The 27,510-nt window shown below is 47.0% G+C and overlaps 1 protein-coding gene across 5 annotated transcripts in view; it reads right to left on the bottom strand.

Annotated features, from left to right (window-relative positions):
• INF2 (inverted formin 2) overlaps positions 1–24,886 on the bottom strand; it is a 75,834-nt gene extending 50,948 nt beyond the window's left edge. For 4 of the 5 annotated variants that reach the window (XM_083517039.1, XM_083517038.1, XM_083517040.1 and 1 more), the window contains exon 1: positions 24,299–24,757. The gene's annotated coding sequence lies outside the window, so the exon portion shown is untranslated. Of the gene's footprint in view, positions 1–24,298 lie in introns of all 5 variants that reach the window. The other variant, XM_083517037.1, reaches the window with a different exon arrangement.
• Positions 24,887–27,510: the final 2,624 nt, after the last annotated feature.

Genomic DNA, 27,510 nt, shown 5'->3' on the forward strand with positions numbered 1-27,510 from the left:
TGCATGTAACACCCTTAGAGTACCTAGCGGTTGCTGCAGAATATTCTTTTTAGCAGCTGCTCCTTCTCTGGCTGACGGATGTGCCCAACTCAGTTATTTGTGGGAGGCAGTGGGGAACAGTAGAGGCCAGAGTATGCTGCCCTTTGGCTCTGATGTACTAAAATGAGCTTGTGAACAATTTTCGGTCCTGCCTCGGTTTTGGGTCTCCAGCTGTTTTGGGACTACAAGTCCCATCCTCCCTAGCTAGCAAGACCAGTGGGCAGGGATGATGGGAATTGTAGTCCCAAAACAGCTGGAGACCCAAGTTTGGGAAACCCTGCTTTGGACAATATTAAGTGGGTTCTATTTATTTATTTCCTTAATAAAATATATCAGTTCAACCACTATTTTTTTGGGGGGGGGGGAGCTTTCAGTACAGTGGTACCTCGGGTTACATACGCTTCAGGTTACATACGCTTCAGGTTACAGACTCCGCTAATCCAGAAATATTACCTCGGGTTAAGAACTTTGCTTCAGGATGAGAACAGAAATTGTGCTCCGGTGGTGTGGCGGCAGCAGGAGGCCCCATTAGCTAAAGTGGTGCTTCAGGTTAAGAACAGTTTCAGGTTAAGTACGGAACTCCGGAACGAATTAAGTACTTAACCCAAGGTACCACTGTATATGTATACAGCCCATGGAGTTTTATGCAATACGGACCTCATGCTGCATAAACTCCAGGTTACGGAATCTTCGGGTTATGGCTGCGTCAAACCTGGAAGTGTATACTTCTGGGTTTCACCGTGCATGCATGTGCAGAAGCGCTCAATTGCGCTGCGTGTGTGCGCACAAGGGCATCTCCGGTTACAAAGTTTTCGGGATATGGCCGGGCTTCCGGAACAGATCCCGTTCGTGGTACCACTGTACTATTTCTACTCAAGAGTAGACTCATTGCAAGCAGTCTAATTTAGGACTATTGATTTTGATGGGTCTACTCATAGTAAGGCTAACATTGCTCAAAAGGCATGTTATTATTATAGTTTGTTGTAACAGAAGCCTTTGCTATACAATTTTTCAAAAATACATTGCTTAACCCACTTTGAATCCATTAAACTGGATGCATTCAATGGAGAAAGCGGGGGGGGGGGATACACAGGGAGTCAGCAAACCACTCCAAGAAGCTGCATTAGTTTGCTGCAGCTTAAAAAGAACCCGGGGCGGCTTAAAGAGTAACAAATATGTTGTGAGTCATCGGCTTATTTCCTTAGAAATTCCATCAAACATTCACCTGAACCATGAAAGCTTGCACAACAGCGAACTTGTTAGCTTTCAAGGAGCCACAGGACTTTCTGCTGTTTTCAAATGAATAATGAGAAGTCAGGAACAGCCCAGAGGACGGCTTGGCAACTGTGATATCAATGGTCACTTCAAGGAGGCAGCATAGCTCAATGGCAAATGCCCACAGAAAGTCCCAGATGCAATAGCTGTTGTCTCCCCTTAAAGCAGCGGTGCGGAACTGGACCTGGGAGGAGCTACCCACCTGTCAATCACCCAATTGCCAGCACTTCTTGCCTGCAAAGCACTGATGATCCTAGAATCATGGAATTGTAGACTTGGAAGGGACCATGAGGGCCATCCAAGTCTGACCCCCTGCAATGCAGGAATCTTTTGCCCAGTGTGGGGCTCGAACCCACGATGCTGAGTCTCATTGTCTACCAACTGAGCTATCAGCTGACTGTCAGGTTGTGTGAAGGGAGGGGCACAGTGCTTCCCACAGGGTTCTGCAAGGTTTTGCTCGCAAGCCTTCTTTTGGTCCAGCCACGGCTCTGCCTGCTTGGCTGGCTGGCTGGCTGGAGGGCCCTAGCAGACCTAATGGGGACCACGGACAGCAGGTTTCCCCACCGCTGCCTTAGTATTAGGTGTAGGGAACCTCTGGCCCTTCAGATATTGCTGAATTACAACTCCCATCATCCCTGGCCATTGGCCATACTTACTGGGGCTGATGGGTGTTGTGGTTCAGCATAACAACAACAACAACAACAACAATTTATTATTTATACCCCGCCCATCTGGCTGGGTTTCCCAAGCCACTCTGGGTGGCTTCCAACAGAATATTAAAAACAACACAGCACCTCCTGGAAGGCTACAGGTTTGCCTTAAATGACCAGGTAGCGAGTGATGGAAACATCGTATGCCTGAGACTCTAGATTTAAAGGTTAAGGTAAAGGACCTCTGACAGTTAAGTCCAGTCACAGACGACTCTGGGATTTCAGCGCTCATCTCGCTTTATAGGCCGAGGGAGCCGGCGTTTGTCCGCAGACAGTTTTTCTGGGTCATGTGCCCAGCATGACTAAGCAACGGAATGCCGAAACCAGAGCAGCGCACAGAAACACTGTTTACCTTCCCACCGGAGCGGTACCTATTTATGTACTCACATTGGTGTGCTTTCAAACTGCTAGGTTGGCAGGAGCTGGGATCGAGCAACAGGAGCTCACCCCGTTGCAGGGATTCGAATCGCCGACCTTCTGATTGGCAAACCCTTGGCTCTGTGGTTTAGACTACAGCGCTAGGAAGCCACTGCCAATCAGAATACACAGCATTGGCCTTGGCTGGGACTGATGGGAGTTGTAGCGCAAAACAAAAAGAAAGCATCACGTTGGGAAAGACTGGGCTAGAGAGACCAATGGTCAGTCTTAAGAAAAGACGGCTTCATATGCTCATTGCCCAATAACAGGGAGGGCACAGCACTTGATGAGCTGGTTAAAGGGATGTGGCAGCTCCAAACTTTACTCCATCTCAGGCAATGAGGCTAACAGTGCAATCCTGTACTCTCTTCTCAGAGGTAAGCTCCATTGAGTTGAATGGGGATTACTCCCAGATAAGCAAAAATACAGGACTGAGGTGTTAATCTATTGGACTGTTCACACTAGACCCCCCCCCCCAACTGTTGAGGAAAACCATGAGACTAAAATAGCAGTGTAATGTTGCACTTCCATCATTTTTATTGCTCTGCAATGAGGGACTGCTTGCTAAAAAAAAAACGAGGATGGAGGAAGGAAAGAAGGCTTTTAAATCCATTATCCTGTCAACGAATTGTGCTGTATCGGAAAGCTCAACAGGATGTCAGTGCGAACATTATATAAACATCAGTCTTAAAAAGTCTCTGGAGAGAGAAAACGGGTGCTTGTCATACAGAGTGGGCTCTTCCTCTCACTCCTGCCTCCTGTGCCCCTCAAAGCTGCTCCTGAGGGTAGAAGGAGCCCCTGGACTGGGGTGGGGTGCTGCACAGATGGCTGCAGTGGGGCAGGGGAATGGGGAAAATTCAGCTAGGCTGCCTTCAGTAACTGTTTGTGAGAATTCAATAGATTCGATAAGGCTATCCATAGCATAGGCATGAGGGGGTGGCGTGCCCAGGCACTCCCTAATGCTTTAAAAAATAATAACAGGAACAATGGAAAGCAGACAGACAGAGATGCAGGCAGAATAAAAAGGCTGGAATGGATCTGGAATGGACCTGCAGTTTCTGTCTGCACTTCTCTTTCTGTCTGGGAGTGGCAGTGGGGTGACTGGCTCCAGCAATGGCAGTAAGGGAGAAGTGGCCCCTCCATCACAGACAGAAGTTGCAGATCCATTCCAACCTTTTTCTTCTGCCTTATAGCACCATCTCTGTCTGAGCTCCACCTACCACCTTCGTGGACAGATCTGTGGGGTTAGGGGGCCTTCTCGTTAGTGGTGCCCCGCTGTGGAATGCCCACCCATCAGATGTCAAGGAAATTAAACAAATATCAGACTTTAAGAAGTCATCTGAAGGCTACTCCTGAAAGTGACTCAGAAACTACAATTAATCCAGAATGCGGTAGCAAGATTGGTGATAAGGAGTGGCTGCCAGGACCATATAACACTGGTCCTAAAAGACCCATTATTGGCTCCTAGTACGTTTCCGAGCACAATTCAAAGTGTTGGTACTGACCTTTAAAGCCCTAAACAGCCTCGGCCCTGTATACCTAAAGGAGCTTCTACACCTCCATCATTCAGCCCAGACACTGAAGTCTTCCTCCAAGGGTCTTTTGCTGGTTCTCTCACTGCGAGAAGCGAAGTTACAAGGAACCAGGCAGAAGGCCTTCTCTGTAGTGGCGCCCTCCCTGTGGAACGCCCTCCCGTCAGATGTCAATGAGAGAAATAATTACACAACCTTCCATAGAGATCTGAAGGCAGCCCTGTATCAGGAAGCTTTTAAGGTGTGATGTTCTGTTGTGTTTTTGTATATTCTGTTGGAAGCTGCCCAGAGTGGCTGCGGCAATCCAGTCAGATGGGTGGGGGTGCAGAAACATATTATTAAATGTAGTTCTGAGTAGAAAAGAGTTTGCCTGGGTCAAATCCACGTCATACATTGAAAGCACAGGGTTTACCCCAAAGAATCCTGGGATCTGTAGTTTTGCAGGGGGGTGGACAATATGAACTTATGGAATCCCTTCCAACTCTACAATTCTATAGATGTTTTGGGGGAAGTCATGCGCTTTTCAAATATACGGTATGGTTGTAATGTCCATGCACGGCATAATGCTGGTTTACATCAGCAAAGAATGAGCGCCAGTGGACTTCTGTCATTGTTTTGCTCTCCCGAGGGCTGAATGCCCTCCACCTGGCCTTTCCATATAGACACAGAGCTTCATCCTGATGGAAGGCTGAGTTCACTGTTCTGGGAAATGAACCACCCTCCCCAAAAAACGTTATCTCCCAATCCACTTTCTCCAACAAAGGAAGGAGACTGAAGAGCTGTTTCTGTAATACAGGAGACATCATAATTTGTTATGGATTTCACATCTCTAACAGCGTTTTCTGTTAGGCTTATTTTCGGAGGCGCAATCCATAAATCCTCATAAGGGTTTGCTGCTGGGCTTCGCTCTTAGAACAAATAATCATTCACTTCACAGGACACCGTCAATGGACAACAGCAAAGGATGCACAAGACAGAACGTCGATATTGCAGACTTCATTATAGGAAGAAACTCAGAGAGGTCACGGAAAACCTGCAAATTATCCTTTTATTGCCGGAGTGGCAGGAACATATGTAGCATATTACTTATACCAAAAGAGATTAGCCAGTCTAATCCAATGAAACTAGCCTGTCTTTTTCATTGATATTAATAATTGACAGTAAGAATAATTTTTCATTATAATTATCAAGAACATAGGAAGCTGCCTTATATTGATTTAGACCACTGGCCCATAAAGCTCAGTACTGTTTGCACTGACTGGCAGCAGCTCTTTCCCAACCCTACCTGTTGGAGATGCCAGGGACTGATGTTCTACCACTAACCTGTGGACTACCCCCAAATGGGCCCATTTGCTCCTGGTTTTCTGGGACTTCCAGAGGAACGTAGGAAGCTGCCATTACTGCTTCCATCTAGCTTAGTACTGTCTACACTGAGCAGCAGTAGGGTTTCAGACAGGGATCTTTCCCAATCCTACCTGTAGATGCCAGGGATTGAGCCCGGGACCTTCTGCACGCAAAGTAGATGCTCTTGATGCTGAACTGCAATAGAAGCTAAAATAGCATCTAGGGGAAAGCAAGCAAGGGAGAGACCTTTTCTCTACGTCAGTGGAGAGGTTGGAGTGCACATCTGGGGGTAATGTCAATAGATGTTTAATAGATTATTGTATTTTAATATTCAGTTGGAAGCCGCCCAGAGTGGCTGGGAAAACCCAGCCAGATGGCCGGGGTATAAATAACAAATTATTATTATTATTATTATTATTATTAGCACAAAAATGACTTCCCAGGGATGCAAAGCTTATGTGGTCCAAAGGAAAGGAGACCAATACATTTGACACCAGATGTGTCTTGGTTGCAGGAATTGCTGGAAGGAGGTGTACAAGGGACACCATCCAGCCATCTTAGGGACTCTACTCCGGATATCTGTAGGGATTACTCCTTACGCTTTTCTTCTCCTGAATATATCCTGCAAGGCAGCAGAAGTTTAGGACCAGAGTTTTCCTTCTCCTAGATAACTTCCCAGGTTGATGAGACCCATCTGCCCCTCACCTCCCTCTACGGCACACGCAGGAACCGCCTTCTTGGCCATTGGACCCACTATTGGTCTCATCTGCCAGAGCTTGTCTTCGCATGCAGGGAAAGTCCCTAACTCACTGAGGTTTCGAGTCTGATCAGCTACTCTCACCTGGTTTACCTGGTCAGAAGAGCTGTTCCCAGGGTGTGGCCGCTGTCGCATGCAGACAGCTTCTAGGAGCCACAGGTGACAGCTGAGTGCAAGGTGGGAACCAAAGATGGAGAAACTGCTCCAGAAGGAGCATGATGTGTCCCCCATCAGAGGTACTAACAACCTTTCAAACCAGTGCACAGCCTGGGAGTCATTTTGGACTCACAGCTGTCCATGGAGGCGCAGGTCAATTCTGTGTCCAGGGCAGCTGTCTACCAGCTCCATCTGGTACGCAGGCTGAGACCCTATCTGCCCGCCAACTGTCTCGCCAGAGTGGTGCATGCCCTGGTTATCTCCTGCTTGGAATACTGCAATGCGCTCTACCTGGGGCTACCTTTGAAGGTGACCTGGAAACTAATCCAGAATGCAACAGCTAAACTGGTGACTAGGAGTGGCTGCTGAGACCACATAACACCAGTCTTGAAAGACCTACATTGGCTTCCAGTACATTTCCGAGCACAATTCAAAGTATTGGTGCTGACCTTTAAAGCCCTAAACAGCCTCGGTCCTGTATACCTGAAGGAGCGTCTTTACCCCCATTGTTAAGTCTGGACACTGAGGTCCAGCCCTAAGGGCCTTCTAGCGGTTCCCTCACTGCGAGAGGTGAGGTTACAGGGAACCAGGCAGAAGGCCTTCTCGGCAGTGGTGCCTGCCCTGTGGAACGCCCTCCCATCAGATGTCAAGGCAACTATCTTATTCTTAAAAAACATCTGAAGGTAGTCCTCTTTAGGGAAGTTTTTAATGTTTAATGCTGTATTGTGCTTTTAATATTTGGTTGGGAGCCACCCAGAGTGACTGGGGAAACCCAGCCAGATGGGCGTGGTATAAATAAATTATTATTATTATTAGCACAAAGAGAAGTGCTTAGCATTCCTTAGAGCAGAGATGGTTCCCTATGGCAGGCAGGCCGCATGTCAGTTTATTTGCGGCACCCAAGATCAAATTTCTCATCTTTAATTTTTTGACTCCTCCTGAGGTTCCTCTAATGTGATGCCATGATGCTGAAAGGTTTTTGTGACACCCCTCCCAAGACCCCCCCCCCAATGTCTTTTTCTTTTGGGGTAAAAGAAAGAGAGAGAAAAATAAGAAATTGGCCAGGCCCACTCTTACACTTTGAACAGGATCGTTTTACACGCAGCCCTGCAGGGATGCTCACAGGCCAGTATGGCCCTCAAGTTCAAAAATGTTAGTCACCCATAGCTTAGAAACAGCTGCATCACAGGTGAAGGGTTAGAGAAGAAGTGGGCATTGGGGGATGAAGTTTGGGAGTGACAATGTCAGTTCAGCCTTTATGGATGAACAGCAAGATTTCCCCCAGGGTGTCTGTACTAAGGAAGTAGCCGTGAGCCTGAGAGCGACTACCAAGGGAAGGAGAAAAAGCAGTGTCTGAGTTCAGTGGGGATTTGGGTACATCGCTCTTGGGTTCAGAATCAGGAGCGCAGCCACAGCTGATATATTATTTACACAGCCTGCCTTGCAGAATGCAAACTCGCTTTTCCATCTGGATGCACCAACAGATGATGCAAATGCAACGCAAGGTTGGAGGAGGTGGGAGAACGCGTCCTTTCCTGGGCTGGCAATGCATGACTTAGCAGAGGGGAACTGGCTTCCCGGAGAGATAAGCAGGAAGCAGCCCGCAAGATGACTTCCGCCAGCACAAAGCAAAGGTCCACAGAGAAGGAAAGAGCCCCGTTTCACTTGCTAAAAATAATTCGCCGTAACTGACAGCAACCTGGTTGTTTCCCACTATCGTGGCAAACAGACACAGCTGAGTCAACTTAATATGTGTGCTGTCTCATAATGTGCTGTCTCCAGGGATTTGCCTACACCAGAGAGGGAAGGCATGCAGATTAAAAGCCAGGCCAATATAAGCACCTATGAAATGCCCATAAAAAAACCAACAACCAAGGCCAAAGGCCAACACCATTATTTAATCGTGTTAAAGTCACTGCATGGTGAGTCTACAGTGGTACCTTGAGTTACATACGCTTCAGGTTACATACACTTCTGGTTACAGACTCCGCTACCCAGAAATAGTACCTCTGGTTAAGAACTTTGCTTCAGGATGAGAACAGAAATCCGGCGGCGCAGCAGCAGCAGCAGGAGGCCCCATAAGCTAAAGTGGTGCTTCAGGTTAAGAACAGTTTCAGGTTAAGAACAGACCTGTGGAACGAATTTACGTACGTAACCAGAGGTACCACTGTATTGTGCTTGCATTTTCAAATTCTTGTTCAAATGGGCCATGTGGAAGAAATGGAAACAAGAAGAAATTCCGACAAAAGAAGAATGGCAGACGAAAATAATGGACTATGCAGAATTGGACAAAATGACGGGAAGGATTCAAAACCTGTGGGATCAGAGATTTACAGAAGATTGGAAGAAGTATATGAACTACTTGAAAAGCAATTGTAACCAACAAATTACGCTAGTAGGACTGCAAGAAGTTTTGTAAGGAGGAATATATGAAGTGCTACAAAGTAGATAAAAAATAGAGATATTGGTTATGAGTTTTAAACGTAACAGGGAAAATAAGAAATGTATACTAAGAGATTAGATTGGAAAATTTTCAGACAGGACTGCTAAAAGTCAAAAAAATTGAATAAGATGTAAAAATATGTTTAATTATTGTTGAAAATGGTATGTTAAAAAAACCTAATAAAATTTATATAAATTACAACAACAAATGGGCCATGTGGAAGGGAGATCTACTTATCCTTTATTTATTTACTTCATTTGTAGCCCATCTTTTTATTCAAGGAGCTCAAGGCCACACACCTGGTTCTCCTTCTCCCCATTTTATCCTGAAAAGAACCCTGTAAGTCAGGTTAGGCTCAGAGGCAGTGACTGGCCCAAAATCACCCAGTGAGCATCGTGGCTGAGTGGAGATTTGAACCCTGGTCTCCTGGGTCCTAGTCTGACATTCTAACCATTACCCCACACTGGCCGCTCCAATGAGCAGAAATACCAAAGCTATATCTACATGCAGGTGCATTTCCACCTCTGAAATAAAGGACCGGCACCTCAAAACAATGCCAGCTTATGGGTGGTCAGATATGGCACCCATCTCTGAGTCCGTATTTAAGAGGAGTATGAAGGGAACAGCTATCCAGCTATAACCTTGGCATTGTAAAACAAAACTAAAAACCTGTTTGTTTGAATTGGACAAGAGTTTTGAATAACACCACCAAGCACTGCCCACTCAAGCTGCTGTCTATATTGGCAACCGCAGCAGCTATAGTAGAAACTTGTGGTTTTCTTAATGACAGGGCAGCTGTGGCTTTCCAAATGTTGATGGATTTCAGCACCCACCAGCCTTAGCCAACGTTGCAAATGGTCAGGGATGAAAGAAGTTGTGGTTCAACAGGCATATACCTCCACATGTGGTGGGAATGTCCTAAAATCCAACTCTTCTGGACATCAATCATACAAGAAATATGCAAAATAACTAAGCAAGTATTAGAAGTCACCCCAGAACTGGCCCTACTAAACATCTTCCATGACAATGATGCCCACTCACAACACAAAGAGCTCCTAACTTCTCAGGAGCTAGAAACATCACAGCCAGACACTGGGGAGATCTGTCAGGAGTAAGCACGGACCAATGGTATCAAATAGCATGGGAAACAGCCATATTAGAAAAACTAACCAACAACTGAAACTGACACGGGGAAAAATAAAAGAAGATGCCTTCACCCCGCTATGGTTCCCCTTTATCACATACGCAGCCCAACAAGACAACAACAAGAACCCGCCAACAGCATTCGAAACAATCTGGCTAACCTGAACCAAACACACACACACACCACTCTCACACAAAAACAAGGCTCATCTCAGCTATCTGCCAATCTCCCATTCCCACCACCCTTCTGAGTAATACCCCTCCCCACCTTCTCACTATATAGAAGGATCTGGCAACTTCTGTTTCAGTGTATCTGAAGAAGTGTGCATGCACACGAAAGCTCATACCAAGAACTAACTTAGTTGGTCTTTAAGGTGCCACTGGAAGGAATTTTTTTATTTTGACACAAAAACAAGTTTCACTACAGCTAATCAAAGACAACCAACCACCCCCTAGGCCACCCCCAATCTCTCTCACCACCAAATAAATAAAGCCAGCGAATAGTAAAGAGAACCCACACAAGTGACGCTGACGCAAAACCCCACACATACACTAAGTAGAAGAATAGAAGCATTGCCACCCAACCCCACCCCACTCGCCATTCCCCCTCCTCTTTCCCCCTTTTCTTCCTAACCTAAACACACACGCACACACACACGCACACACACACACACACACACACACACACACACACACACACACTTTGTACTACGGAGAATTCTATTTGGATTTCATTTATTACTAAGGCTTCCAGTGTGTAAATCAGTTTTACTAGTGTAAATTAATAAAGTTCAGTGGTACCTTGGATTACATACGCTTCAGGTTACATACGCTTCAGGTTAAATACGCTTCAGGTTTCAGACTCCACTAACCCAGAAATAGTACCTCGGGTTAAGAACTTTACTTCAGGATGAGAACAGAAATCGTGCAGTGGTGGCGGCGCAGCAGCAGCAGCAGCAGCAGCAGCAGCAGCAGCAGCAGCAGGAGGCCCCATTAGCTAAAGTGGTGCTTCAGGTTAAGGACAGTTTCAGGTTAAGAACAGAACTCCGGAATGAATTAAGTACTTAACCCGAGGTACCACTGGATGTCAAAGTGGAAAAACAACAACAACAACAACAACAAACACCTGGAAGACAGTGGGTTCCTCATCGTGCTTTAAAGCAGGTGTTGGGGACCTTTTTCAGCCCTAGGGGCACATTCCATTCCATTCTGTGCAGCCCTTTAAGTGTCATACACCAGCAATGGGCAAGGTGCGAGGCAAAAGCACTGAGTGTAAGTTTTACCTTTCTGCAGTAAGCTAATTCAGCCCCTGCCTTCCACCCAGAGAAGCAAGAGGCATTCTCAGAGTTTAAGGACAGAGTGGCATGAGGTGGCATTAGCCATAGCTCTATACGCCTCTCAATGGACCATATAAGTGGCAAAGCAATCCTTGGTGGGGGCGGGGGCAGTACATGAGTTGTAAAATGTATTTATCAGCCAGTCTTCTCCAACCTAGTGCCTTCCAATACAAGTGAGATCACTGACACAAATGGCGACAACATTCATGAAACATATGGCTGCTGATCAGGTGGTCTGGGCACATCATTGAACAAGAGGAAGGGGTCAACGTGAGAGAGCTCTCACACCTTTGACTACCAAGGGGTCTGGCCTGACAACATATTTGCAGAACCTTGCATGGCATCCTAAGCCCCACACAAACTTGGCAGTGTGTGTGTGTGTGTGTGTGTGTGTGTGTGTTTGACCCTTAATTCACAATGCCCTTAAGAATGATGTGTCAGGCAAATTTGTTTTCGGAACCGCATAATTGCAAACACAGGCGACACCTCTACGCAAAATCTGGGTTACTTTTGGTGTAGTTTTCTTTTTTCTTCCAATATAGAGTGCATGCAACTCCAGGTACTGTTTTGGAGGGCAGAGGGGTTGCATTCAGCTCTTGGAGACTTTGGCAGTCAAGAAATCTTTTCAATATGTCGCGGAAGCTGTTTGGCAAGCGTAGGTGCAGTGCTGATCTCATCTCAGAGCCAAGCCACCAACCAAGAACCTTCCCTGACTTTCATTCCCCCACCCCACCCCCAGAAGAAAAAGGACAAGGCTGCCAATTTGCAGCGCAGGCTCGTTAAACCACGTTTCCAATTACACTCCACGGCAATCACTCTTGCGCTTGCATATGCTAGGATGACTCAACAGTGGGCGAGCAGACATATGCCCATGCGCACTCAGAAACACCCTTTTTCATTCCCGTTTCTATAGCCGCTTCCCTTCGAATCGGCTACCTGTCTACAGACACTGGCATCTGGAAACCATTACAGAGAAAGCCTGCGACGCGCAAGCCATTTCTTTTATGGCTTCGAGAGCTTTGTCAATGGAATAAAAATTACCCAAATCCTGCTGTGCCCTCCTGCCTGGTGCAACAACAACAACTTGAAATTGCTGCTTGTCATTTTAGCATTCCTGCAGCATCCACACCTAAACGAAACAGGGAGAAGGGGAAAAGGTTGCCAGACGGCCACACCCAACTCACAGCAGCACCGCTGGGGGAAAAGCCAGCTTAATGAACTTTAAAAAGAGGGGGAAATAAGGATGCTAAACTTGGGAGAAGGCTCAACTTTGACCTAGCTTTCTTTTTCTGAGCCAATCTTCTGTATACTTTCCTGCCCCCCGGGCACTGCAATTGCATAAGAGCCTCCAAACAATTCAGAAGATGTTTGCAATTCCACCGCTCTCTCGTGCACTCTGGCAGGCAGCAAAGCCAAAAGGTTTTAAAATCCTTAAAAATAATGAAACCAGCAAACGTCTGCTGCCCCTAGAGCGCCGCATGGCTGTTAGATGCTTCATGTCTGCGCTTAAAAATGTACTGCGTGAACTCAGTAAACATGCGATGGGCTGCAGCTCCCTGTGGAACGTACTGAGAGAGGGGTAAAACCAGGTCATATGAGAAACAGATTTTTATCTGTTCCACACATAGGGAACTCATTTGACCCAGTACACTGGTGGAAGGGAACTTTAGGGTCGGGGACTGAATGTGGCCCTCCGGGCCTCTCTATGTGGCCCTCAGAAGTCTCCCCAGACCACAACAAGGTGGTCCTGCTCCACACTCAAAGTGGTTTTGCGTGGCTGGAAAGGGTCCTTGAATCTTGACGGTGCCTCTTGGCTAGAGAGGAGAGTCTTGCAACACAGGTCTCTCCCTGACCCTCAAGTCATGTCCAGCCCCTCACATTGTGTCTGCAAGGTTTCCGGGAGTAGGGACGGCAGAATCTGTCAATCGCAGCATCTCTCCATTTCCCATTTCTCCAGTCTTAAGCTCTGTTCTCCACATGTCCACTCCAGTTTGTGATTATTATTATTTACAGTGTCCTTGTGAAAATTCATCAGCACCATGGTGTGAATTTCTCCTAATGTACACATACAGTCATACCTCAGGTTACAGATGCTTCAGGTTCTGTTTTTTCGGGTTATGGACCCGCCAAAACCCGGAAGGGTTACTTCTGGGTTTGGGGGGTTGTGCATGCACGATAAATTGCGCTTTGCACATGTGCAGAAGCACTGAATCTGAACCCGCGTGTGCGCAGACGTGCCGCTGCGGGTTGCGAACTCTGCAGGTTGCGAACTTGCATCCTGCACGGATCACAACCCGAGCATCCACTGTATTTGATTGCTGGTTCCCCTGTGAGTTAAAACACTGAGCCTAGGACTTGCTGATCAGAAGGTCGGCGGTTCGAATCCCCGCAACAGGGTGAGCTCCCATTGCTCGCTCCCTGCTCCTGCCAACCTAGTAGTTCAAAAGCACGTCAAAGTGCAAGTAGATAAATAGGTAAACGCTCCAGCGGGAAGGTAAACGGCATTTCCGTGCGCTGCTCTGGTTCGCCAGAAGCGGCTTAGTCATGCTGGCCACATGACCCGGAAGCTGTACGCTGGCTCCCTCGGCCAATAAAGCGAGCTGAGCACCGCAACCCCAGAGTTGGTCACGACTGGACCTAATGGTCAGGGGTTCCTTTACCTTTACCTTTCCCCTAATATAATGAACTTTTGCATGTTTTATGCATGAATATATACAGTTATATGCACACACTTTACTCTAGTATATGCATTTTTTTATTTTGCACACATTTCTTTATCAGAGAACTGCATTTACATGCAACCCTACCAAATCTGCACTTTCTGAAAAAGCACATGAGCAAAGTTTGAAGGATTCTGTTTCAGCAAACAGCAGTTCCCCCTGGTTGCCACCCAGAGCTTCAGTACTGTATATTTAAAAATATATTCCTGTAGAGCCTCACCCACCTGTAAAGCCAGTGTATTTCTCAGAGGTTTCCATGCCTAAGGCACCCCTCACAGATTTCACTGCCCTACCATTTTTGAGGCCGAGATCTGAACTGTCAAGAGTCGGCCCCTCATATCTAGACAAGTTCACCAAGCAGATGGTGCAACAATTTCATAATGCATGTTAAACTAGGATTTATGAGCCTCTGTAAGAGGGGAAGGTTGCAACCCCTCCAAGGTCAGCTTAATTGTCTTTCTGACAACCATGTTTACTTATGGTTTCCTGAGTCACTGAACTGATTCTGCAAAGCTTGATCCCTACACAGGTTCATCTGGGAGTCAGTTCCATTGAGTTCAATAGAACTTCCAAGTTAAACAGAAGCTTAGTTTTCTTTTGGGGTGGGTTAAGAGTGTTTGGAAGTGTCTGGAAGTGAGAGCTGGACCTTAAAGAAGGCTGACTGCCAAAGAATTGATGCTTTTGAATTAAGGTGCTGGAGAAGACTCTTGAGAGTCCCATGGACTGCAAGAAGACCAAACCTCTCCATTCTGAAGGAAATCAGCCCTGAGTGCTCACTGGAAGGACAGATCCTGAAGCTGAGGCTCCAATACTTTGGCCACCTCATGAGAAGAGAAGATTCCCTGGAAAAGACCCTGATGTTGGGAAAGATTGAGGGCACAAGGAGAAGGGGATGACAGAGGACGAGATGGTTGGACAGTGTTCTCGAAGCCACAAACATGAGTCTGACCAAACTGCGGGAGGCAGTGGAAGACAGGAGTGCCTGGCGTGCTCTGGTCCATTGGGTCACGAAGAGTCGGACACGACTGAACGACTAAACAACAACAACAAAGGGTGTTTGGATGACTCCATGGTGAAAGAACATGGAGCAAGCCCTGTTCAACACCCACAGCCTCTACGTGTTTTGGGGAAGTATACATGTTTAGAGCCCTTTCTGATGTGCTTTGAACGCAGATGGCGGAGGCATGTCCACCGCACATTTCTGCACGGCCCCACAACCTGGCTCACAAGTTCTTCCAATATTGGGAAGGGGGGGAGGTTGCAGTGGAGGTTATCTGACCACCCACTGCCCCAAATGTATCAATTGAAGATAAAATATGGTTTGAGCTGCAATGCGAAGCTGCTATGTTTTATCCTGCAAAGCTTTTGGGGGTCTCAAAGTATGCCTTGATTTTCCTTGTCCCGATCACCTTTTTTGGGGCACTCCATTACAGCTGAAAGCAAGGGTGGCACAGGAGAATAAAGGTAAAGGTAAAGGTAAAGGGACCCCTGACCATTAGGTCCAGTCGTGACCGACTCTGGCGTTGCGTGCTCATCTCGCTCTATAGGCCGAGGGAGCCGGCGTTTGTCCGCAGACAGCTTCCGGGTCATGTCGCCAGCATGACTAAGCCGCTTCTGGTGAACGCCACACGGAACGCACACGGAAACGCCATTTACCTTCCTGCCGGAGCGGTACCTATTTATCTACTTGCACTTTGACGTGCTTTCGAACTGCTAGGTTGGCAGGAGGCACAGGAGAATAGGATGCTGCAAATGTCAAACCAGGTTTTTAAAAAACCATTTATTTGTGGCCGCCTTCACCCATTTCTTCATTGTTACAAAAGCTATTCAACTTAAAATAGCTCTTTTATGACAGCAGGAACGGTATATTGCTCTTTTATTTGATTTAATTGGCCTTTTTAGATGGCTATGTAAATGCAGCTGTCAAACTTTTTTTAAAAAAGATTCTTGCATGCACTCATTGACTGATTGCATTTATATCCACCTTTTGCTGCAATAAGCTGAAATACATGATTCTCCCAGATCCTAGTCCAACACTCTAACCACTACACCACACTGTTTTTACAGCTCCCCATGAATGAGGAGATATTTCCATTTTTGAGTTGGAAATGCCATGGATTGTAGCTGGGACCTTTTGTGTGCAAAGAATTTGCTCTGCCACTGTCTCAGTGACTTATAACAAAGAATCGCACAAATTGCAGAGTTGGAAGGGACCACGAGGGTCATCCAGTCCAACCCCCTGAAATGCAAGGATCTTTTGCCCCACATGGTGCTCAAACCCACAACCCTGAGATTAAGAGTCTCGTGCTCTTCCAACGACAGAGCTATCTCGGTAATGCAATTCAAGCAAATACAAAGCACACAATTATATCAAAACAGTAAGAAAACACACAGAGAAACCAAGTGCTAAAAATGGGAACAACACTAAAACCATCCATAGTTGCAAGAAGAAAATTAAAACAGCTCAAATGCCTGGTAAAATAAAAACATATTAACTGTTCACCCAACGGGTAAGGAGAGAGGGAGCGAACAGTGGGGGGCTACTGGGTTGTTGTTTTTATTTTTATTATGTATTTTGTGTTTAATTTTGTATTATTGTATTTTGTATTATTTTATATTTTATTATGTATTTATTGTGGTATTCTGTGATTTTATTTTGTGAACCGCCCTGAGACCCCCGGGTACAGGGCGGTATATAAATTCAAATAATAATAATAATAGTAATAATAATAATAATAACAACAACTGGGCATTACGGAGAAGGGCATTCCACAAATATGGCACCCCTACTGACAAGGTCCTGCCTCACATCCCAGCCAGCCATCCCTCTGAAGGCAAAGTGGAATGAAGGCCTCAAATAACCTTGATTAAACTGGGAGAATGAGATTTTCAAGCAGAGGTTGGGTGGCCATCTTGTCATGGATGTTTTCATTGAGAGTTCTACACTTCAGGGGGTTCGAATGGATGACCCTCGGCACCCCTTCCACCTCGACAATTCTACCATCCTATCTGAGATCCAAGAGAGAATAATCAAGTACAGTGGTACCTCTGGTTGCGAACGGGATCCGATCCGGAGGCCCGTTCGCAACATGAAAAGAGCGTAACCCGCAGTGGCTCGTCTGCGCACGTGTGGGTTGTGATTTGCCGCTTCTGCGCATGCGCATGATGCCATTTTGCACTTCTGCGTATGTGTGAGTGGCAGAACCCAGAAGTAACCCTTTCTGGTATTTCCAGGTCACCGCGGGACGTAACCTGGAAGAACATATCATGAAGCGGACGTAACATGAGGTATGACTGTAATCTGTAATTCTCTGAATAAGAGAGAGGAATACTCTGCCTACCCCACATCAAGGGGGCGGGGGAGAACATTGGCTTTGCATTCAGAAGGTTGTGAGTTCAATTCCTAGTGTCTCCAGGTAGGGCTCAAATGCTGGAAAGCCCCTGCCGGTCAGTGCAGACCATACTGAGATAGATGAACTGCCTGACTCAATATCTTCCTCTGCTCCCATGATAGACCGCTCTATGGAGGGACTGTAGCTAAATTACAAAGTCCTGGGTGGGTGGGTGGGTGTGGAAACCCCAGTCCTCAGCATCTCCATGGATGACAAGATCAGGGGGCAGAGGATGGAGAAGACCAGGGCTTTCCCCCCCCCCCCAGCTGGAACTCACTGGAACTCACCTGTCAGGTGGGCGCCACAGACATTATAAGAAAGCAAGGGAGGCATTCATCGTGGTGAGTTCTTTTTCTAGAAAAATAGCCCTGGGGAAGACCCTCCTCTCCCTGGGACCCAGAGAGCCCACAACAGTCAAAGCAGACAATTTTGGGCTAGGTGTCTAAAGAGCCCGTCCGGATATGATGCCGCTTTCTGCGTTACTCATCAAGCTTGCTTTTAAGGAATAATAGCCTTTGATTGGAGACGTCTGTGTTTTCTCCTCTGTGTCACAGACGGTGCAGAACCAACAGTGCCAGCTGAGTGTCCTATGTTCCTAGGACCTGTTATTAATACAGGGCTGTCACGCTGCTCTAAAATTACATGATGGGGAGGGGCACAGTGGGGATCTGTCTTCGGACCCAACCAACTCCCCACTCTCACACCCCATGGCCTTCCTCTCTACCTGGGGAAAGCCCTGACGCACAGCTTTAAAGCCTGCAATTTTTTTTGGCCTACATTCCTTCCACCTTAGCATTATCTCTCCTTTTCCTCCCTCTGTTATTTTCCACACTGCCTGTTTTTGTGTGTGTGTGACTTGGGAGCACCTTGGGGGCAGGTACCTGTCTAGGCCAGCGGGGGGTGTGTGTAATTTCTTTCTGTTCATCAAAACGAAAACTTTGCAACGATCATCGCGTACAACTTTAGGAGGAAGATTTGACCAGTTTGTTTAACACAGTTATTATTATCATTAGGGCTTTTTTTTTCCCCTGCCCAAACTCGCCCAAACTCAATTCTAGCACCTCTCAGGTGGGCGCCATTCTCATTCTAAGAGAACCAGGGGGTGTTCATAGAGAGCTCCGGCACCTCTTTTTCTAGAAAAATAGCACTGGTTATTATAGATCTCAGGGAAGTTAAACATGGTTTGCCATTCAGGTACACAGTGCATAAACAAACATTTCCACATCTGTGAGTCCAAATGGGGAAATTGAGATATGTAGCTCTGCAGTCCAGATATCCTCCTGCATTCTGGGCTACATTCTGTTATTCACATTTCTGTTCATATACAAAATAAAGATATACCAATCTGCAGTAAATGTCTCCATGTTTCTTTCCTTTTCATGTGCAAAGTTTGGGGTGTGTAAGTTTTTCAGTCAGAGTAACTGGGCATACTTTTGTACAATGGTACTCCATGCTTGCACCTTTAAAAAACTTTCCAGTAATTCCCCGACCTTACGCAACTCTGTACTGTGCCATGTTCTCTGATGGGATGGCACAAACAATGCCTTTACACACTGTTCATTTCACTGCTCTTACTGGTCCCTCCCAAGTCCACCAACGGGATGTTGACAAGTCATCTCTCACTTGCCAGAGGCAACTGGGTGTGTAGCTACTTATAACTTAAGCCTTAACCGCCACCACTGCAGCTGCCACGAGAGAAAATCATGGACAACCAGCCCCATGACTTGCATTTTCCCTTTCCTATTTATTCCCTGCCTCAGATTTTCACAGAATCGTTAAGTTGGAAGGGATCTCCAGGGGTCATCTAGTCCAACCCCCTGCAATGCAGGAATCTCAACCAAACCATCCATGACAGAGGACCATCCAGTTGTTGTACTTGGCATCCGTCTGTCATGAGAGACAACAGAGTGCGCCTCCAGTGGTGAAGTCAAGCCACTGCGTGAGCAGCACCAGAATGGCCTCCCTGGGGCTCAAACCTGGAGATCGAACCTGCAACCTTGGTGTTAACAGCACCAGGCAGCGGTTCTCAACCTGTGGGTCCCCAGATGTTGTTGGACTACAACTCCCATCATCCCTGACCACTGGCCATGCTGGCTAGGAATGATGGGAGTTGTAGTCCAACAACATCTGGGGACCCACAGGTTGAGAAACACTGCGTCTAACCCAATGTGGCAAGGCCACCATATTGACAAACCAGAATATGGGTGATGGCCCCATCATATGGAGGAGCTGTTCTTGCTGGTTTTGATCTTCTATCTTACAAGCTACTTTTAGAACACAGGAAGTGCTTTTTTAAGGAAAGCAGCCCAACCCCATTTTCCATGAGAAAGTACAAATATATATTTTAGCTTATTCGTTTCCCAGCTATATTTACAATCACCGGCCATTGAAACCCTCCAAGCAGCTGCTTCCATTCCTTCTGAATGGTGATAGAAGGGGGAGAAGCTTGCTCCTGACATCCTGTAATCTGATTGGACTAAGTTGGCTTTGAAACTTAATGCGCACAGACGCTTCGTGTTCACATTTTGTGATCATGTTGGATGGGTATATTTCTCCATTTGTCCCAGGATATCAAGGCTGTATGCATGGTTCCCCTTCCATGACAGGTGTGTATAAAATAATGCACAATGCAGAGAAAGGCAATCAAGGGCAAACCTCATCTCCTTATACAGAACTAGAAACCGGAGCCATCCAATGAAATGGAAGCTTAGAGGATTCCTGGAATTCATAGAACGGTAGAGTTGGAAGGGACCCTGATGGTCATTGGGAATGATTGCAGGAATCTTAACACACGACCCCCCGTCAAATTTGAAAACATACCAGACCCTGCTTAGCTTTGCAGTTTTATTGCTGCATCACTAGGAGGATTGAGAACAGATCATCAATCCCCAAACCAGTGTGGAGAGCCAGTGTGGTGTAGTGGTTAAGAGCGGTAGTCTCGTAATCTGGGGAACCGGGTTCGCGTCTCCGCTCCTCCACATGCAGCTGCTGGGTGACCTTGCGCCAGTCACACTTCTTTGAAGTCTCTCAGCCCCACTCACCTCACAGAGTGCTTGTTGTGGGGAGGAAGGGAAAGGAGAATGTTAGCCGCTTTGAGACTCCTTCGGGTAGTGATAAAGCGGGATATCAAATCCAAACTCTTCTTCTTCTTCAAACCTTCTGCGTACAAAGGCCTTTTCAGTAGTTGCACCCGCCCTGTGGAATGCCCTCACGGCAGATGTTAATGAGTTAAATAACGGAAAAGAATTTTGTAGACATTTGAAGGCAGCCCTGTTTCAGGAAGCTTTTAATGTTTGGTGCTGTTGGTTTTCCTATATTTTTGTTAGAAGCTACCCTGTGTGGCTGGGGCAACCCAGTCTGATGGGTGGAGTATTATTATTATTATTATTATTATTATTATTATTATTATTATTAATGCTCTACCACTGAGCTACAGCCCTTCCCTATGGTCTCAGGGACCCTTTGGCCACTTACATTGATAAGATTCCACTTAGGGTTGCTTCACGCCTATATGTACATCGCCTGATATTTCTTCACTTGATGACTGGCAGATAAATAGCCATGCTGCCTCCGTTGAAACACATGGTTTATCTTATGTAACTGTGCAGCATAAAGTAATGGATAGATAAAGTACAGTGAGATTAATTGGAAGTCAGTTTTAAATTTCTTCTCTATAAGTATATATGATGATAATTATATTAATCTTCTTGTAGCTTATAGTGTGGTGGCTTGTTTGAATTTTCTGTTACTTGTTTGTTGTATGCTTGTTTACTTGTATGTATGTCTGTTTTCTCATAAATGTATTTATTTTAAATTAATAAAGATATATTAAAAAAGGAGAAATACATGGTTTATCTGTGACAATGCAAGAGAATAGGCACGCCCTCTCTATGGGGTTAGATCTGTGGTGAACCATTCGCATGTGCACATTGCTAAGGGATGCTGCTGGCATCAAGGGTGGAATGTGCAGACAAAAGCCACCCCTCTGTCCGGCCACTGCTGCCCCCCACTTGGCCTGCAAGCAAACGTGCGAGGCCTCAGGGATGCAAGTCAGGGTAGTGGAGAAGGCTAGGTGTTCAACTGCACAAGGTGTGAAACTGCCCTGGGTAAGGGCCTTGCACTAGATTCTCTCTACTTTTTGTTGCCTTGCATGGTCAGGCTGTGTGTTTTTAGGGGCAGCTGCGGGGAGGAGGAAGGGGACGGAAGCAGCTATCAAACTGCAGCGTAAACAACTCTGCCAAAATAAAAGCTAATCATAAAAATCTCGGGTTTATATTTCTGGCTTAAATAAAAGCTAACGGATGTAATTTGGTACATGTACTGAAGTACAGATCATATTCAGAGGAAAACAAACTGAAAGGGGATGCGAGCTTTTATTCAGGGACAAGTGTGCAAAGCAGAGAGGAGATAGATGCGTCAGCCGAAATTGGAAGGAGGAGATAACACTCTTCTTAGATTTCAGTTGCATCGGTCAGAAACAGAGATGGTTGGGGTGAAAAAACTTGCTGAGGCAGCTCGCAATTTCGGAGAGGGTGTACTATTAATTGCACCTCTGCAACTTCATACAAACGTCCTATCACCATTGCAGCATTGCTCTGATATGGGGCAACAAGACGGAGCAAAGGTTTAGGATTGGGGTGCTGGTCATTGCTACCAGAGGGAAGTGGTTGGAATTACCATCTAGTTCCTAATATGCAGTGACATTACAAATTATGCAAATCAAAACATAATAGTCATCATAGCACAGCAGCGCTGGGTTTAGAGCAAGGGGTCCAGGGTCAAATAAAATTAGGAGATGATTCACAACTCAGTGATAGATCATATGATCTGTTTGTACAAGGTCCTGTGTTTAATCCTAGACACCTCTCTCTCTCTCTCTCCCCCCCTCTCTCTCTCTCTCTCTCTCTCTCTGGTCAGGGATGATGGGAATTGTAGTCCAAAAACAGCTGGAGACTCAAGTTTGGAAAACTAAACTCTGGGCTAGATTGACCAATGGTCTGGCTCAATCTATGCCAGCCTCAACTCAATTTTATTATGCAGATTCAACGAAACTGTGAAGGATAAGCCTATCAGCTATCTTATTTGAACCTCCATATTCAAGGGCAGGATACCTCCAAATATGAGTTGTTTGGGGAGGGCTGATACCTCCATGTTCTGTGGGCTTCTCTGGTTAGCTGGAAACAGGATGCAGGTCTCGATGGACTCATCTTCTGACCCAGAAAGGCTCCTCTTATGTTCTTATCCCCACAAAGCTCGCTGGATTGCGGATACTCTTAAGTCACTGTCTCTGAGGCACAAGGGAGTAACATGACTGTCACTGTCCCATGACAGCCCCATACTGAATGTTCTTCCTCTGTTTGTTCAGCTTGCAAAAATCAGTGTTTCCTCCCCTTTTAGCTGATACTGTTATCCTCCACTCTATAAATATGAGGCAATACCACTGCCTGTTTAACTACATCTTACGCTTGTTTCAATTGCACTGTGATTTATTTTAAAAACAACTGTTAGCTGCCTTGCAAATCAGTCCCGATGAAGGGGAGAGATCTCCATGTTTTTAAATAAATAAATAAATAGCTCCAGGTCACAGCTGCAATTTCTGCCCATGTGATTTGGGGCAGATCACTGAGTTACTTACCTGACACACTAGCAACCCATCCTTCCAACGACGCATCATGTGTACCCAGCCACACATTTTGCCCTGACCAGGTGGGCAGAAGTTGCAGGTGTTATTAGGAGTAGTCTGGGAGCAATCAGAGGGCAGTGAGTGGTAAACCACACCTCTCCTAATAGCATAGGAGCAAGGTCTCAGCCTAAGTGTTTTTTCATGCAGCTGTTTCAAAGATAAAGTTATTCAGAGATATATTTGCATAACCTGCCCTAAAGCGAAGGTGGGAAAGGATTTGAAGGCTGTAATTCTGAGAGGGAGTAGCCACGCTGAAGTGAGTGATACTTTCAAGTAAATATACATACATTAAGTTTATGCATGTGGGAGAAAGTACATATTCACTGGAACCATACGCATGAGATTATAGCCTTGAAGGCAAATGAATGGACACTAACTAAGCAAATATCCTCTACAGGTTGCCTACTGATCGTCACTTAACCAACAGAACGCCCATGGATGAGAAGGAGAAAAATGTGCCACCTCTCTCTCTCACTCTTGGCACTTCTAGGCTGTCACAAATTTCGGGTGGGAATCAATCCCATGCCAGCAAATTCCTGTTGCACAATGATTCTGAAGTCTTACATGTCAAACCCGATTCCACAAAAAGATAAGAGTTTTGGGGCTAAGGAAAATGACAAGGAGACACGCTGCAAAGTAAGGGACAACATGTTGCTTGACACGACGCCATCTAACTTGCTCGCATAGGCATCAGAATGAATGCTCAATAAACAGGACGTCTCTACACAAACACACAAGTGAATATATCAAGGGCAATTGTGCAGCCCTCAAGATGCTGTCAGGATCCAGTCCCCATCATCCCCAGTCAGCACAGCCAATGGGTCATGGATGATGGGAGTTGTAGTTCTACAGCACCCTGGAGGGCAGCCACAGATTTCCCCATGCTTGCACTAAGGCACGGCTAAATCCAAGTCAAGAGAACTCCAGTTGGCAACAACCCTACAATTGCCCAAGTGATGGAGTTGCTTTGCCTGACAAGAGTTGGCGGCTGGGAAAACCAGCCCTTCCATGATTGCTCAGAACTAGGAGTGAGTTAAAGAAGTCGCAGCAAAGGGAAGGAGACACAGCTGGTCAAGTGAGTTCTAGTTCAGGGGAGCTTATTCCGCAAATAAATCTGTTACAAAGAGAACTGAAGAGAGGGAGAACAACAACAACGAGAGGAGTTAAGACACTGTGTATTTGCTGCGAGGCAAAAGGAAAAAAAAGCTCCTTGGATCTATTCTCTATCATTATTTAATAATTTGCAAATTGCTATATAGTCGATAAACAAAACCATCGTGCGTCCAGCTCTCCATTCCTCCCACCCAAAGGCTCCCTTTTCAACCCCTGGGAAACAGAGAGGGATCTTACCCGGGTGGAGAGAGCCCCTTAGTTTCTCCTTCCTCCACTTCTTACTTCTTCGATCCAGCCGGGGATGGCAGCCACATCCTTCGCCGCCGGCTCCTCCTCGACTCCTTCGCGGACCGAGCGCGAAAAGCTCAGGGGGAAATAACAAGCCGAGGGCGGGGGAAAAAGAGATCCAGCGGATCCCCCCGCAGACAGGCTTCCAGGATGGACGAAATCAAGACGCTGCTGCTGCCGCCAGCCAGTCAAGCTCCGCTGCGACTCCACCCTGCAAGAAACTCGCTGGGAGCCGGAGAGCCCTGCCCGCGCTCCCACGTGGAAGGCGCGGGGGAAGAGGAGGGCTGGGCGCCCGGCGGCAGCGCCCGCAAGGCGGGGCCTGGAGCTGCCTGGCAGCCGGTTACGAGGCAGGCAGGCTCGGCGGCTGCACCGGAGGTGACTTGTCTTGCCCGCTACAGAGAAGGGAAAGGCGCGTTCCGGAGGCGGCTCCGGAGAAGGAAGGTCTTTTCTGGACTCCTACGCAGGGAGGGCGCAGAGGGTCGCTTCACACGTGGCGGCTGACACGCGGGTTGCTCTTGAAAGGAACGCCTCCCCTCGGAAGTGGATTTATTTTTTTTGCCAAGCGGCCCGAATGTCACCTTTTTTCTTCCCATCCCGCACAACACGCCCCGTTCTTTTTATTTATGGGGGAAATCGCTGGAGCCGACGTGTTCCCACGGCGCGACCCGCGTTGGGCTGGGAGGAGACTTTATTTGCCTGCAGCGCAAGGGTTTAGGTAGTCGGAAGTCCGTGGGGCAGCGATGAAACCGCTTGCACGTTAGCAAAACTAAGCAAGCAGGGTCCTATATGGTTTGAAATTGGTTGGGGGACCGCTTGTTGACATTCCTGCATGACCGTGGATTGGACTAGATGAACCGCGGATCCCTTCCAACTCTATAATCCTATAATTCCGTGCGATTTATTCAGCCAGATTTGAAAGCAGGGCTCAGTTCTGGGATGTAGGTGTTTGTGTGCAGTGTAAAGGTAAAAGGACCCCTGACCATTAGCTGACTCTGGGGTTGCGGCGCTCATCTCGCTTTACTGGCCGAGGGAGCCGGCGTACAGCTTCTGGGTCATGTGGCCAGCATGACTAAGCCGCTTCTGGCAAACCAGAGCAGCGCACGGAAACACCGTTTACCTTCCTGCCAGAGCGGTACCTATTTATCTACTTGCACTTTGACGTGCTTTTGAACTGCTAGGTTGGCAGGCGCAGGGACCGAACAACAGGAGCTCACCCCGTCATGGGGATTTGAGCCGCCGACCTTCTGATCGGCAAGCTCTAGGCTCTGTGGTTTAACCCACAACGCCACCCGCATCCCTTGTAGTATACAGAGCTATGTCCAAAAAACCCACATATTGATGGGAGCAACCACGAAGCCTACGATTCTGTTGGCATCTGTCTGTATTGAGAGACAATAGGGTGCACCTCTGGGCGTGAAGTCAAACCACTGTGTGAGTGGCACCCAAGGGACCTTCCTGGGGTCAAGTCTGGGCAGTGTGTATGGAGATCCTGGGCTGGTCAGATGACAAGAACCCCCCTCCCTACACACTTTGGCCTGGCTGACGTGGTCCAAAGGAAAGCAGAGCAATATGGTTGGCTCCAACTTGGTTTCAGGAGTTGCCGGAGGGAGGCGCACAAGGCACCACCGAAGGGCCCCCACTCCAGATTTGTGTAGGGTTGACTCCTTAGCGTTATCTTTCCCCAAAGATTAGGGTTAGCGACTCATCCACTCAATCTGCTGCAGTCTGTCTTTGACTGCAGGGGAAGTCCCTAACCCACTGAGGGTCTGAGACCCATCGGCTGTCCACACCTGTTTCAGCCAGCCAGTCGAAGCCATTTCCTGTGTAGCCGCTGTCGCATGCTGACACTGTGTTATCGCCACAACATTGTTTGATTTGGTGAGAGCACTGTTTTACAGCTTGTTTACCGTGAGGGTGGCCATTAGGACTGGAAGTTTCCATTCCAGGATTTCATTAGGATTCAGCCCTGGAAAATGCAAGGCCTTGGGTGAGGTCTGGGATGGGAAACTTGTTGCCCTTCAGATCTTGCTGGACTCCAACTCCCATTAGCTGTCATGGCCAGAGGTCAGGGGTGATGGAGGACATAGTCCAGTAAGATCGAAGGGGCCGCAAATCACCACCACCACCCCGGCTGAGATGCTGCGAGCATTTCTTTTTTAGCTTTTCTATTTTTTATTAAAGATTTTATTGATTTACAAGTGTGTGTGCAATATCTCTCTCTCGTAATTTCCCCCCCATGTAACATTTTTACAAATCAGTTTCATTTGTTATTGTTCCCCTGAATGAGCCCAAATGGCTCTTAACCACAGAACAATGGATTGTAGGAGAAAGTCATAGAATCATAGACTTAAAGGTGTTGACCTTTAAAGCCCTAAACGGCCTCGGCCCAGTATACCTGAGGGAACGTCTCCACCCCCATTGTTCTGCCCGGACACTGAGGTCCAGCGCCAAGGGCCTTCTGGCGGTTCCCTCACTGCGAGAAGCCAAGTTACAGGGAACCAGGCAGAGGGCCTTCTCAGTAGCGGCACCCGCCCTGTGGAAAGCCCTCCCACCAGATGCCAAAGAGAAAAACAACTACCTGACATTTAGAATACATCTGAATGCAGCCCTGTTTAGGGAAGTTTTTAATGTGTGACATTTTAATGTATTTTTTATCTTTGTTGGAAGCCGCCCAGAGTGGCCGGGGAAACCCAACCAGATGGGCGGGGTACAAATAAATTATTATTATTATTACTACTACTATTACTACTACAGAGTTGGAAGGGGCCGAAAGGGTCGTCTAGTCCAAACTCCTTCAGTGCAGGGAAAGTAAGAAAGTTCAGAGGCGCTGCGTAGGAGTTTTGAACCATACATGATCAGGGAGAGGGGAGAATGAAAGCCCTTCCAGTTCCCACACAGCATAACCGCCCCACTGCCAGTGATGCCCTGTGCACCACTACAGAATAATGTTGTCTTAGCTGAACCTATATCAGGCTCTCTGCCTTGCCTTGCCATTCTGCCTCCTATGGAACTCTCTGCCACTAGATATGTCCTTAAAAGGGGATTGGACCAATTCGTGGTCTACGTGGGAGAACATTTCACAATAGCACTTCTCACCTCCTTTGCGAAGTGTCTCCAGTCTACTGTGGCAGGTTTCTGCCCCCTCATTCCGCCGCATGCAA

The sequence above is a fragment of the Podarcis liolepis genome (genome assembly GCF_965112155.1).
Source record: "Podarcis liolepis genome assembly, chromosome: 1".
Classification (NCBI taxonomy): Eukaryota; Metazoa; Chordata; class Lepidosauria; order Squamata; family Lacertidae; genus Podarcis; species Podarcis liolepis.